The following is a 12,822-nucleotide window of genomic DNA, read 5'->3' on the forward strand; positions in this document are numbered from 1 at the left end:
TTCAGACAGCACAGTAGGTATGGTACTTTAAATGGATGTTTGGCAGATTCTGATAGGGACAGTTCAGGCAGCCCATTTGCCCTGTATTCCTGTGTAAGGTCCGGTTTCTGGTAAAGCAGTGAATAGGCACCAGCGTAATGCTCCTTCAGTGTTATGCTTGTGACCTTGCAGGGAAAACTGCAGCTGAAGACATTGCACCTAGCGCAGGCAGAGTAGTGCACCTAGCGCAGGCAGAGTAGTGCACCTAGCGCAGGCAGAGTAGTGCACCTAGCGCAGGGCAGCATAGGAGTTAGGAAAGGTAATTTTTTTAACCCCTTGTTCTTTTATTTGGCTTTGGGGGGATGGAATGGGTTTGTATTGAGCATGATTAGGGGACTACCTACCATGAAGGGTTAAAATTGAGGCGACAACTACTGTGAAGGGGCACTATTGGCAGGTTACTACTGTGTGGGGGGCATTAATAGGGGTAACTAGTGTGTGTGGGTAATTAATATGGGTTAATACTGTGAGGGGGCCACTAATGGGGAAAACTACTGTATAGAGCCACTTTTGGGGACTAATTACTGTGTGGGGGCTGAAGCTCTAGCACTATTAGGAAAATTAGCCAATTTGTGGAGAGGGGCCTAATGGGCTCAAACTACAAGTGCCAAAATGAGAGTACAATATTGGAGCAGGTTAACTACTGTGTGGGGCACTACTGGGGACTAACTACTGTGTAGGGGAACTAATGCAGTTTTGGTGGTATTCATTCATTAAGTAATGGTAATATGTGGTGATTGCATAGCCAAATTATTTAGCCGTTTTATAGTGAATAGTGTATAAGGGATATATTGATAATGTGGGTTTTATGTATGGTGGTAATCTGTACTAGTCAATATATTCTGGTAATATGTGGTCATGGTGTGACTGTATTATTTGGCCTTCATATAATGTTGTTCTTGGTATACTGGATTTGTTCAGTAACAGTATGATGGTAATACAGATAACAGAGTTGGTCATTGTATAGAGGTATTTTGTAACTGTATGGCTATTTTATAGAGGTATATAGCAGGGGCGTAGCTAGGGGTTCAGTCTAGGGGGGGCGAGTGAGTCTCAGTGGGCCCCCAACCGATTGTTACCCATAGGGAACCTCAGTAGATGACAATGCTTTCCGAATAATAAAGGGTATTTCCCACTACATTATTCATAGTGAGCAGGGACTGAGAACAGTGGAAAAGACTTTCTACATTTCACAGATATAACCATGTATAAATTAAAGGGGTTATCCAGCATTACAAAAACATAGCTGCCTTTTTCCAGAAACAGCGCCACTCTCCTCCAAAGCTTGGATGTGGTAGTGCAGCTCAGTTCCACTAAAAGAGAATGCAAGCAAGTTGTAATACCACAAAAAACATAGAGGAAGTGTTTGTTTTCTAATTAGCCATCCTTCCATCCATCCATCCTTCTATCTGTTTATTTCATATCTATCTGTCTAATATCTGCACCATAGCTGATGGTCAATGACCAAATTAGCAACATCCGAAAGTTATACCGGCAGTACAAATAGAGTAAATGTATAGTACAAATGCTGGGTAATAACAATAAATAGTCCCATACAGTCTAAGGCAACTATACTAAATAATCTATATACAAAAAAGCCAGACTACTGCAACATAACTAAATGGAATAATTACTTTATTAATCCATAGAAACAATACATGACAATACATGGAAAATGTAGGAGAAGACAGTCCCGATAATCATGGGGTACAGGGCATATGAAAACAGACAAATTATGCCTCTATGTAGTATTTAGAAGGTAGACCCTCCCTGTGCACCCCCATATAGTAGTCAGGCCCCTCTGTACCTTCATGTTGAAATTCAGCTTCTCTGTGCATCCATATGGCAGCTAGGCCTTCTGTGCCCCAATATAGTAATTATTTAGTAAGTATTCCCCATGCAGCCACCCCCTCCCCCCGCAGTAATATCCCTGGTAATCCTGGTGGTTAGACAACCCCACCACCAACCCCACCACCACTGTAGACTGTATCTCCAAATTAAGTACCCCCTTTTCAGTTAGCCAGCACATCCTATACCCCAACCATAATAGATAACATCCTTCCCAGGAGTTAGCCCCACCCACATAGGTCTCCTCCTCTATAACTGAGAAAAAAAGCCATACTTACCTGCTGTGTAGTTGCAGTACTGTAAACTTCTCATGTCAACTCTCTCCCTGCACAACTGACATCACTCATGTACCACAGCTCTAAGAGAGGGAACGGCCTCTTGTGGCCACAATAGTGATTGGCAGGGTGGGGAGCCAATGCTCTCGCCTTGTCAATCACCCTGCTGCATTCAACTGTATGTTCTCCTCGCATACAAGCGCATACAACTAATTGTTCGGACACAACATTCAGTAGCCGTGTGGACCCCCCAGGAGTACTGGTTGCTGGCCAGGGGCCTCCTACAGCCAATAGACATTTGTTAAGTCTGTGTGCAAAATCTTCAGTGGGCGCCCTGCCTGTGTGGGCCCTGGAGTGGCCGCCCCCTCTGCCCCCCTAAATTACGCTACTGTTGTATAGTAGTACTGGTAGAGGACCCCACAGATTTGGCCAACTGCAGTGTAGTTTACTTATGTAAGTCAGCAGAATAAGCAATCACAGGCATCTGCCACTGGGCTGGACTGGGCTGCTAGAGAATTGTATTCTGATTGTGTTTGTATCTCCACACTCTGGTTAATCAGCAGTGCCGAAACTGACATGCCGGAGGGAACGAGGAGCGGCGGACATGATCGACAGCGCGGGAGCCTGGTGAGGTAAATACAACACAGGTAAGCTTTAGTATTAGCCTTATAAAAGCAAAATAGAATTCATCCTAATCTCATCTTGTCAAGAGTTTAGAAGTATTTGAAGTGATTTTTCAAGCTGAGATTTATGTGCTGTATGTATTACATCAGACATTTGTTACTTCTAATTTTATAGTTTTCAAAACTGTCGATCTAAAGAACCACAGCTAAGCCAAGTCATACAATGCACCATTATGACTTCCTGCATGATCCATATGTAGCCATGGTATATTGTGTTTGGTCCTAGTGAAGGACCCACATGATACTGATCCCTGCTATGCTGGCCTGAACATATCCTTTGCATGTATAAAAGTCAACCCTGAGACCTCACAGTATTTATTCTCCTCCCAAATTATCAAGAGTCAGATCAAGCTTGCAACACCAGCATTCTTCACCTCCATCATGTGAAATTTGGCAGAATTCCATCCTAGAGACACTTAGTGGTAAGAAACTTTGCCTCGGGCTCTGTAATTATAGTTTTGTCTAATTTCAGGAAATATTACTTATGAAATAACTTATTGTCTATTTTCTTTATAAAATATTACTAAGCCCTACAAAGCATTAGGACGTGTGTAGGTTACAAATATGTCATGTTATTTAACCCTTTATGAATCCAACAATATACTGTACGGCAAGGTGTGGCCTATAAGATAACCTTGACCCCATTACGAATAGCAATATGTAATAAGAACTTGGGTGGGACCCTCTCAGTATGTGATGGATCATCATTAAAATTGCATTGAGCCTCCAAGAACATTTTTTCAATATCAAGAACAAGTACAGGAAATAAAACAGATGTTAAATGGGAGGGTCTCTGTCTTATGACCTTGTAGCTTCAATTCTAAAACTGTACATAGCCTGCTGTTATTGTATACTAGTCTTGGTTTTCAGTACATAATCAAGTTTCTAAAAAAAAGTGACAGTCAATGAAACCACACCTACACATTACATTATAGTCTACACTGTGATCGGAGAAGTCCAGCAAAATTTTTATTAAAGTATTGTATTTCCCCCCAAAAGTTATACAAATCACCAATATACACTTTTTACGGGAAATGCTTATAAAGTGATTTTTCCCTGCACTTACTACTGCATCAAAGCTTCACTTCCTGGATAACATGGTGATGTCACGACCCGACTCCCAGAGCTGTGCGGGCAGCCACATGTCATTGACACAAACAAAATGCTTTACATGTAACACAACAAAGAAAATGGTCTGGAAAAAAAACAAGGTTTTTTAATCAAATCAAAGACACAAAAAGTTAAAAAACCATGTGAAAACACAAATGTTCCTGTCACTGGACGAAATGAGGCACAGTGAAAAACTGGTGCAACCCACATAATAATATGGAGATAGCAGAAATCAAGATATGTAAAAATAGTGTGAAGTGCAAAATGTATGTAAACTATCTGACCCTGTCAGCAAGTGCCACAAAGTACAAGTGCCTATAATATGAAACATTAGAACAATGTCCTAAAAAAAAAATAAGAAAAATAAGATAAAAATAAGTAAGTGCAAAAAAAGAAATAAAGCAGTAATAATAAAGAAATCACAATTGCTATCTGACGGTTGGACCAGGCAGATTAACCCCATGTGTTTTGGGACATGGACTTTATCAGGGGTTCAAAACAAGGAAAAAGTGGCGTTCAAAACAAGGATGCACTACTCACAATTCTCTATATACAAAAACGATTCCATATTCCTGTCGGCCATCTCACATAAAACCCGGGAAATAACTGCGCGATAACCACTTGTGAGGCCGCCACAAAGCAACTTTAAAATATTTTCCAAAACCCTCTGGAAAGGTAAGTCCCACATAAGTGGCAATCCAGAGTCAGTTAATATGCACATGATTCTTAGTCCATCGAGAGTCCATTAATGCTCTCATGATTCTTAATCAGCCCATGAGGTACTGACTGTTCCACAAGAGTTCCACAAAAATCCAGAAAGATGTCTCTCAGAGGAGTATCCCGCTTTTAATACTTCATCCAAACTGTTATATCCTCATCAGATCCCCAAATGGCCAGTGGTGAACAATCTAAAGATAATCATATAGACATAAGCACAAGAACAGGAACACAGAGCAAAATTAACTTGTGTGTTATAATTATGGAATCGACTACTACTAATATAATATATACTGAATAATTATAAATACAATTAGTGAATATAAACTAAGTGTATACATATATAGAAAGATGAATACCTACCTTAATTGTGTCACCCAACTAACACCAACCACTTCCTCCCTCCCTCCCAACTCCAACGCTCACTCCCCCCCCCCCCAAAAAAAAAGTAGTAATCTCCAATTCCTCCTGCAACCTAAATGTGTTACTTATATTTATTTTTTATAAAAGCCCGTAAAAAGAAGCTCCTCATTCAAGCCACATGGAGTCTTAGAATTTAGTTGGTAAATACAACGGGACGTTCCGCTAACGATATTGTCGAGATATGTTTTTGGATCCGCGTTTTCATTTCCTGGGTTGTCTGGACAATATAGATCTTTGGACAAGAACAAGATAATGCATATATTAGATCCCCTTACATAACGATGCCATCCTAAATTACTATATGTTCTCTCCAGCTCTCCGCTATCATTGAGTAAACATATTATTTAACACACCTGACCTGTATACAGAAGGCAGCTACACCCTGATAAATTGTAGAGTATTCCAAGGCCAAAATATTAATGAAAATCAATAATATAATGAGGATCACCTTAGAGAAGAAAAAGTAAATAATTAAAAACAATTACACATAATTGAAACCCAATAAATAGAATCCTACATTACAATAGAGCAGCAAATCTGAAATTAATGTAGAAGTAATTACTATATTGCTATAATATATCAAATCTAAATCATTCGGAACATAACTGTTTTGACAAGCTGAGTTTATATTGGGATCAAAATTAAGGAGGATGCATTTTCTCAAACACCTCACTCTAATAATGTCCTGGACTGGTGCTTACTCTAGTCCAGTTTAGAGGAGAAGATGTAAAAAGGCCCCATAGCAGTATACTAGGATCTGACAGTAGGTTTATGCTGCCCTAGCTAAGGGTAGCATAAAGTAGTGACAGAGAAGCTGAACAGAATGATGTGTCACTTACATTGTTCTGTTCAGCTGATTCAGAGATATCCTCCTGAATAACATAGACAAAAAGTAGTCCTCTCCATTATGTGCATGAGCCCAGTAGTCCTGGATTTTCAGGAGAAGCCGAAAACTCCGCCCACCAGCTGCTGATTGGCAGTTATCTATCCATGCTGTGTATATGTAGTCAACTGTCAATCAGCAGCTTTAGGGTGTGTGTGTGTGTGTGTGTGGAGGGGGGTGGCAAGAATGCTATTCTACTGCATATTAGGAGAACGGCTGAATCAAATGATGTAGGTAATAAACCAATCTGTTCAGCATTTATATTACTAGTTTATGCTGCCCTCATTTAAAGCACCATAAACCCAGTGACAGATTCCCTTTAAGGACCCCATGCCTGGCCTAGTGCAACATGGATTTTACAGCATGAAAACTGCAGATTTGAACCCTACAGATAGGCAATTATGGAACCATTGAGTAAAGCAACGAGTGTCCATGCCCCTCAGGAGAACCACAGAGATGGATGCTGCTAGGACATACATAATAGACCCTCCTGCCTCTGTACTCATCCTGATTTTTGCTACTGAAGTGCTAACACTGTACTTATTGAAGAAACCAGAGAGGAATAGGAAGTTAAAAACCACAGATATCCCAATACAAACACCCCTACCACATGGGTAACCCCTCTGCTCACACTGAACTTAGCACTGCGCTAAGAACTGTGTCCCCATTGTATGAAGGCGTTGTTATATAAGTAATCATTATAGCACTCTTTGTTGTCTGTCTTCTACTTGCACCTCACTATCAAGGGCACCTGGGCACCCCATATGCCATCAGGCAAGCACTGAACAGAGTGTGTTCTGAGGGAAAATCACTAACACCTACACTTGTGTTGCAGCCCTTCTTCACTTCTATGGATTGCAGGATGACCTTGTGGATGCCCTTGTGCCTTAGTGAGAGAACCATGACCGGTTTCGGAACCACAGCTTTCAGCTTTCCACAAGCGTCTACCTCCAGTAACATCTGCACCCCCTCTGGGTTGCTGCCACTATACTTAAGAATCTGTCTCTATGCTGAAGCTGGGGTAGTGGGGTGGTTTGGATGATTGCCTGATATAATTTCACATCCCCCAAGCATCTCCTGCTGGTTCACTGTCTGCACAAAGTATTCCCTGTTGTTTTTTTATTACTGTTACTGTATAATATAATGTAATAATTGCTGTAGAATGAAACACAGTACACAGGATTGTATTGTAGGTTGTAGATAAGGTGCTTGTCCATTCGAAAACTGAGGATTAATACAAAAGGCATTATGTAAAGTTCTGTTCTGGACTATAAGAGTTGCTCAACTTTTTACATAGATCATATCTGGATGTTCCAAGGTAAAATTATGTTGTACATTTTATAGCTAGGGATACTAAATTGTATATAGCCAGAGGTGTTCTCATTATAAATAAGTAACAAAGCTTCTTTTCACATACGTCTTGTAGCTTACAGCTTTTGAATAGGCGGCAAGCCCAGATCTATCCTTCTGCTTATTGACTATGACTTGATGAAGGTGGATTAAGGACAAACTCTGTAGTCCAATGAGTCTGCAAACAGAAGAAAACCCTGCTTCTAGGCTAATGAAAACAACTCCAGACATGGAGACATTTTCCTTCAGAATTTCATTACAGATTTACATTTCTTGCAATGTTCATTTATATACATTTGTTTTAGTTGCTGATTGAGATGGAGCTTCAGGTTATTGCTATGCATGGATTGCTATTACCAGTTCTATAAACACTCTATGATACGATCATCCTGGACGTCTAGTCTAAAAGTTATAAAAGACTACAAATGCCAAAAGCTGTGAGTTTATATGTATATATGTGAAGTTATTACATATATACATGTATTTCCCATTATTTATAATGGGATGTAATAGTACAGCTTTATTATGATTTTTAGCTTTTATTTTATTAACTGTGTTCTATTTAATCAAACTTAGATGACTATAGGGTCATGCGGTGAAAAGGTTCACTTCCATAGAGGGAGTCCATGTGTTGTCACTAATCCACATAATAAAATGCATCTGTATTACAGCTGTGTAACATGGCCTCTGTCCCATGGGTCATGGACTGTACTATGAATAAATATTAATGCACTCTTGATGTTGTCTAGATGTTCTGAGAGAAAACAAAACAAAGGTATATAAGGAATATCTACCGTACATACTGTACAAAGGCCTCATTACTCTAAGTAACTTCAGAAGCCAGAGTCTGCATACTGGCTAATACAATGGTCAATACTGTATGTACAAAGTGCCGATTCCTAAATGTAATGTAATTCTCCCCTCCTCCTCTCCTCTCACTTTATTCTGCAGCCTTGTCATCATTGTCAGCTGCAGTTTAGTGCTTAGTGTAACTCCTCCTTGCTGTGCTACTGCTGTTTCTTTTCTGTATGCTTATATAACATCTTGGAAACCAGGTGCATCAATAACCATTCTCCCCCCCCATATCATCCCCCAGACCAGTGCCAGTCTGTACAGACTACTGCATGTTAGTATTAGCACTGTGTTATGGCATAGCAGAGTAATTTCGCCAGAGAAGTAAGGCATCTATGTAAGTTCTGTTGGCAAACCCATCTTTGCTCCTGCCCACTGAATCAGAGAGAATAAGAACTAGCTGTGCACCATGAAGGGGGTTTAGGGGCACCATAACACATGAATGTGTTCTGAATGGACAAAAGAAGTAAGCCACTGCTCCATGAGAACAAAAGGAACCAATACTTAAAATCTAAATTCCTTATTCTTCTCTCCTCTAAGGGACCTTATACACTAGCCAATTATCGCTGCCAGCGATCAGCTGATGGGTGGGAAAACGCTGTCTTGTTGGCTGTTTGGATCTATTGTGAGGCAGTAAAATTCATCATTATTGGCCACACAAGTCTCTATGTAAACAGGAGATTTGTGGCCGATGACAATGAATGTAAATGGCTAATTGATTGATTGTGACATGTAAGGGCACTGGAAGCGAACGCTGATCTCACTGATCGCTGCATGTTTGCATATGTGCATGGCCTTGTAAAAGGACCTTAACATCTGCCACTGGGGAAAGTTGGAAGGCCCTATATACAGTACATTAGATGGTCAGCTCATTGCCAACAAAATCGGTACAAAACAGTATAATATGCATGACCAGCTTTATACCCGCCCAATAGTTTTCAACCAAGTAAAAATACTTTAATCAAGTTTAACAGAAATATTAGATTTTGCGTACTTTATTAGACCTCATTATGCTGAGTCGTCTTCGTGGATACTTGCTTTTCAGAATCATAGGATTGTACCTTAAATAACATTTTAATTGGGGCAAAGACAACACCCACAGGAAAGCGCAGCTATTAAGATTTTTCCTTTGAAAGTGAGGAAGGCTGTAAGCATTTTATAATAAGTGTTGACTGATGGTAGTTAAGGCAATGATTTTTTTTTTTTTTTTACAGTGGAGAATTTCTTCCTTGTCTATAAACCATCAGGAAAGTTTAATAGGTGTGGTCTCCTATTGGCACCCACACATTAGATGGAAAGGCTAATTTTCCCATCAAGACCTGTTTCCTTTTGCCCGTGGGCTTTAAATCCCCAGCTTGGCTTGGAACTGTCCCCCGAGTCAACAATGTAGTCACTGTTGACTTAATTACAGTAGACTTGCTCTGACTTTCTTTTAGTTTAGTGGCTTGCCAATGAACTACAATGGGAGCATATTACACGTGTACGAGTCTAGCAATGTTCTGGTGAGGACCGATAACGAGATTAATTTAAAGGATAGATCTACTGGAACTATCTCAAATCGTATCTCAGTTTACAATTGCTAATAAGCATGCAGCAACCTGTTATACAGTGCATCTTCTCAAGATTTACAATGGCTTCCTATGCTGTTCTCCATGCACAATACTTCTCTTGGAAGGTACAGATTTTCATTATAAAGATCTGGCTCATAGGGATTCTACAAAACAGACCATCTCTACAAGGGGGAAAAAAAAATCTCTGATGTGCCACCTATTGGTGTCTACCATGTATTGGATACTGGCATCAAAAATGGCCGACTAAAATCCTACTTTACACTGATGGGTGGTGTGTGAACAGAACTGCTTTGGCGTATGATCCAAGTCATGTTTAATGAATGTTTAGAGAGTTTAATTTAGTAGCCATCTATATTCTAGAATAAAGCAATTTTGAACACTATAACAGAGGAGGTAGTTCCCCTACACTACTATTACAGCACAGAGATAGAGTAGGCTCAGGAACTGTGCTTACACCTTTTGGAGCAAAGACCTTATTGCAATGGCTGGAATTGCAGTTACTTCCAGTCCCAGTCATTTAACCCCTTACATCCCATTGCCAGTGCTGGTTAGACAGAAAGAGTGTCTCCCTCTCTAATCCTGTTCCTTCCGATGAGTTGCCATGGCAGCAGGGGCCTAACAATGGCCTCTATCCCTGCAATGTACATGGGACAATAAGGCTCTTGTGAGAAGCTACTCTCCTGGACTCTGGCATCTAGACATGATGTTTAGGGTAGAACAATAAAGAAAATGAATAAAACATGAACTTTCAATGTGCTGAAGAATATATATATATATATATATTTTTTCATAATAAATGTTAGAGAACCATTTTACTTGCAGGGACGGCCCTAGGGTAGATGGCGCCTTGTGTGGAATTTGGTATTGGCAGCGGTGTCCTGCCCCAGTCACTGACTGGCTGAGCGAACATTTCTGACCTGGACATGACATCGCTGAACCGGAGGTCGTGGGTTAATGTCAGCAGTGACGCTGTGTTGCAGTTGCACGGGGATGAGTAAGTATTACTTCTTTATGTTCTCCCCAGCCACTGCCCACCCAGGATTTTTACATTTGGCAAGAATGTACACCAAACAAACTATTTGATTTGGTCTTTAATGGTGACAAAATAAAATGTATGTGTATGAAATAGTAAAATAGTAAAATAGAAACTGGTCTAAACTGCCCATAGCAACCAATCACAGCTCAACTAAAATTAAAGCTGAGCTGTGATTGGTTGATATGGGCAGTTTACACCACATTCTATTTTACACAGTTTGATAAAGCTGAGTGAAAGTCAACTGAATCAACTGATTATTTAAATACTGAAATCTTCACCACCACCCCATCCTCACCTACTGTCACCCTCTCTATTCTCACTTCATTTTATTGGTGGACCATGTCACCTAGGTGGGGCTTCATGGCAAATGGGCCGTATCTCCCTGCTGGGGAGAGGGGGCCCAACTGTCATGAAGCCCCACCTAGGTGACACTGTCAACCAATAAAATAAATAATTTTAGAGCAGAAAGAAGACACAGACAAGTTTTCATACAAGTATATATTGGATGTGCAGCATCTAACCTTGTGTATTGTGTGGAGAACTGAGCATAGAGTATGTATGGGGGGGAGAGTATCGCTTTAAAGGGCTTATTCATAGTTAGAAAAAATACATCTTTAGTTTTGCTTTGAAGAAATGTCCCTATACTTGTCAAGCAATTGTGCCTGGTATTGTAGCTGACATCGCATGTACAGAAAGGAAAATGAGCTGCAATTCCTGACACAGCCTTTAAAAAAGATTGAGGCTCTTCACTGCTTATGGGCCATATTGAGTTAAAAAGTAATAATACTGTACTCACCTTTCCTACACCCCATGGCTGTTGTTCTGATGCTAAACTAGTCATTGCTGATTCCCACCTTCTGGTTTCTTCTTGACACAAAGCCAATCACTAACCCATCTTAGCCAATGATTATAATCAGCATTTCTTTCTGCCAAGATGGAACCACCAAGTGTTTATTGGAGGTAATTTGGTGAGCTATGGGGGATTGAGCAGGTGAGTACAGCATTTTTTTTTAGACCAGCCTGGCCCAGTTAAACACAACTAAATGAGATACCAACAGATTGAATGGTATCAAAGAAAGGAAAATGTGAAAATGAGAGTATAATGTTCTTTATGCCAGATACTGATCACATTATACTAAAGATTATAAAACACAGATTACTGGCTTATATTTGTAGAGCTGACAGATGTAGAAACAGAACTGATGGAACACAGATGAACAAAACTATTGCTGATGTATGAACCGAAAGAGCTAAGGTACACATACATAGGACGTAACAGTTGCATCCTTGGCTACAGTAAAGTCTGCGTTGAGCATGCAGAATTGTGGAATGTTTGCAAGAAAATGGGTGCGTCTAAGTATCTCATTGTTCTTACCAGAAATCTCGACACTCAGCAACAAGCCACCATCATGACAAAAATGGAAAACAGATTGTAAAAACAGATTGTAAACAAGTTAGACAAGGCTGTTCCACAAAAGTCAACCTGTACTTGTATAATAGAAGAAAATGGCCAAGGATTTAACCTCTTCCTGCACCTGGCAGGGTGGGTCCCTTTTAGGTGTTGTCACCAGGGCCATAGAGTGTCATGTAGACAGCCTGTCTAGAATCACAATGGTGATAACCTGGCAGTTTTCAAAGGTTCCTAGGATTGTCTTTTGTAAAACTTATTGGGGACAGCAGCTATAAATATATGCATTTGTTTACAATAAACCAAAATAAACATCATTAACCCCTTAAGGACAGAGCCTGAAATGGCCTTAATGACAGAGACAAATTTTATGAATATGACCAGTGTCACTTTATTCATTAATAACTTCGGGATGCTTTTACCTATCCGGCTGATTCTGAGATTATTTTCTCGTGACATACTGTACTTTACATTTCTGGTAAATTGGAGTCGATATTCATAACAAATCTTTATGAAAAAAAACCAAATAATGTGAAAAAATGTGAAAAAATGCATTTTTCCAACTTTGAAACTTTTTTGCGTATACAGAAAGTGGTTATACCACATAAATTATATATTAAATAGCAT

General features: G+C 39.9%; 1 long non-coding RNA gene across 1 annotated transcript; it reads left to right on the forward strand.

The window, feature by feature from the left end:
• The first annotated feature begins 10,355 nt into the window (after positions 1–10,355).
• On the forward strand, positions 10,356–12,203 carry LOC138796800 (uncharacterized). The gene is made up of 3 exons (XR_011363823.1): positions 10,356–10,463; positions 10,574–10,745; positions 11,964–12,203. It is a non-coding gene; the product is annotated as an uncharacterized lncRNA (long non-coding RNA).
• The last annotated feature ends 619 nt before the right edge of the window (positions 12,204–12,822 follow it).

The sequence above is a fragment of the Dendropsophus ebraccatus genome, chromosome 7 (assembly GCF_027789765.1).
Source record: "Dendropsophus ebraccatus isolate aDenEbr1 chromosome 7, aDenEbr1.pat, whole genome shotgun sequence".
Lineage (NCBI taxonomy): Eukaryota > Metazoa > Chordata > Amphibia > Anura > Hylidae > Dendropsophus > Dendropsophus ebraccatus.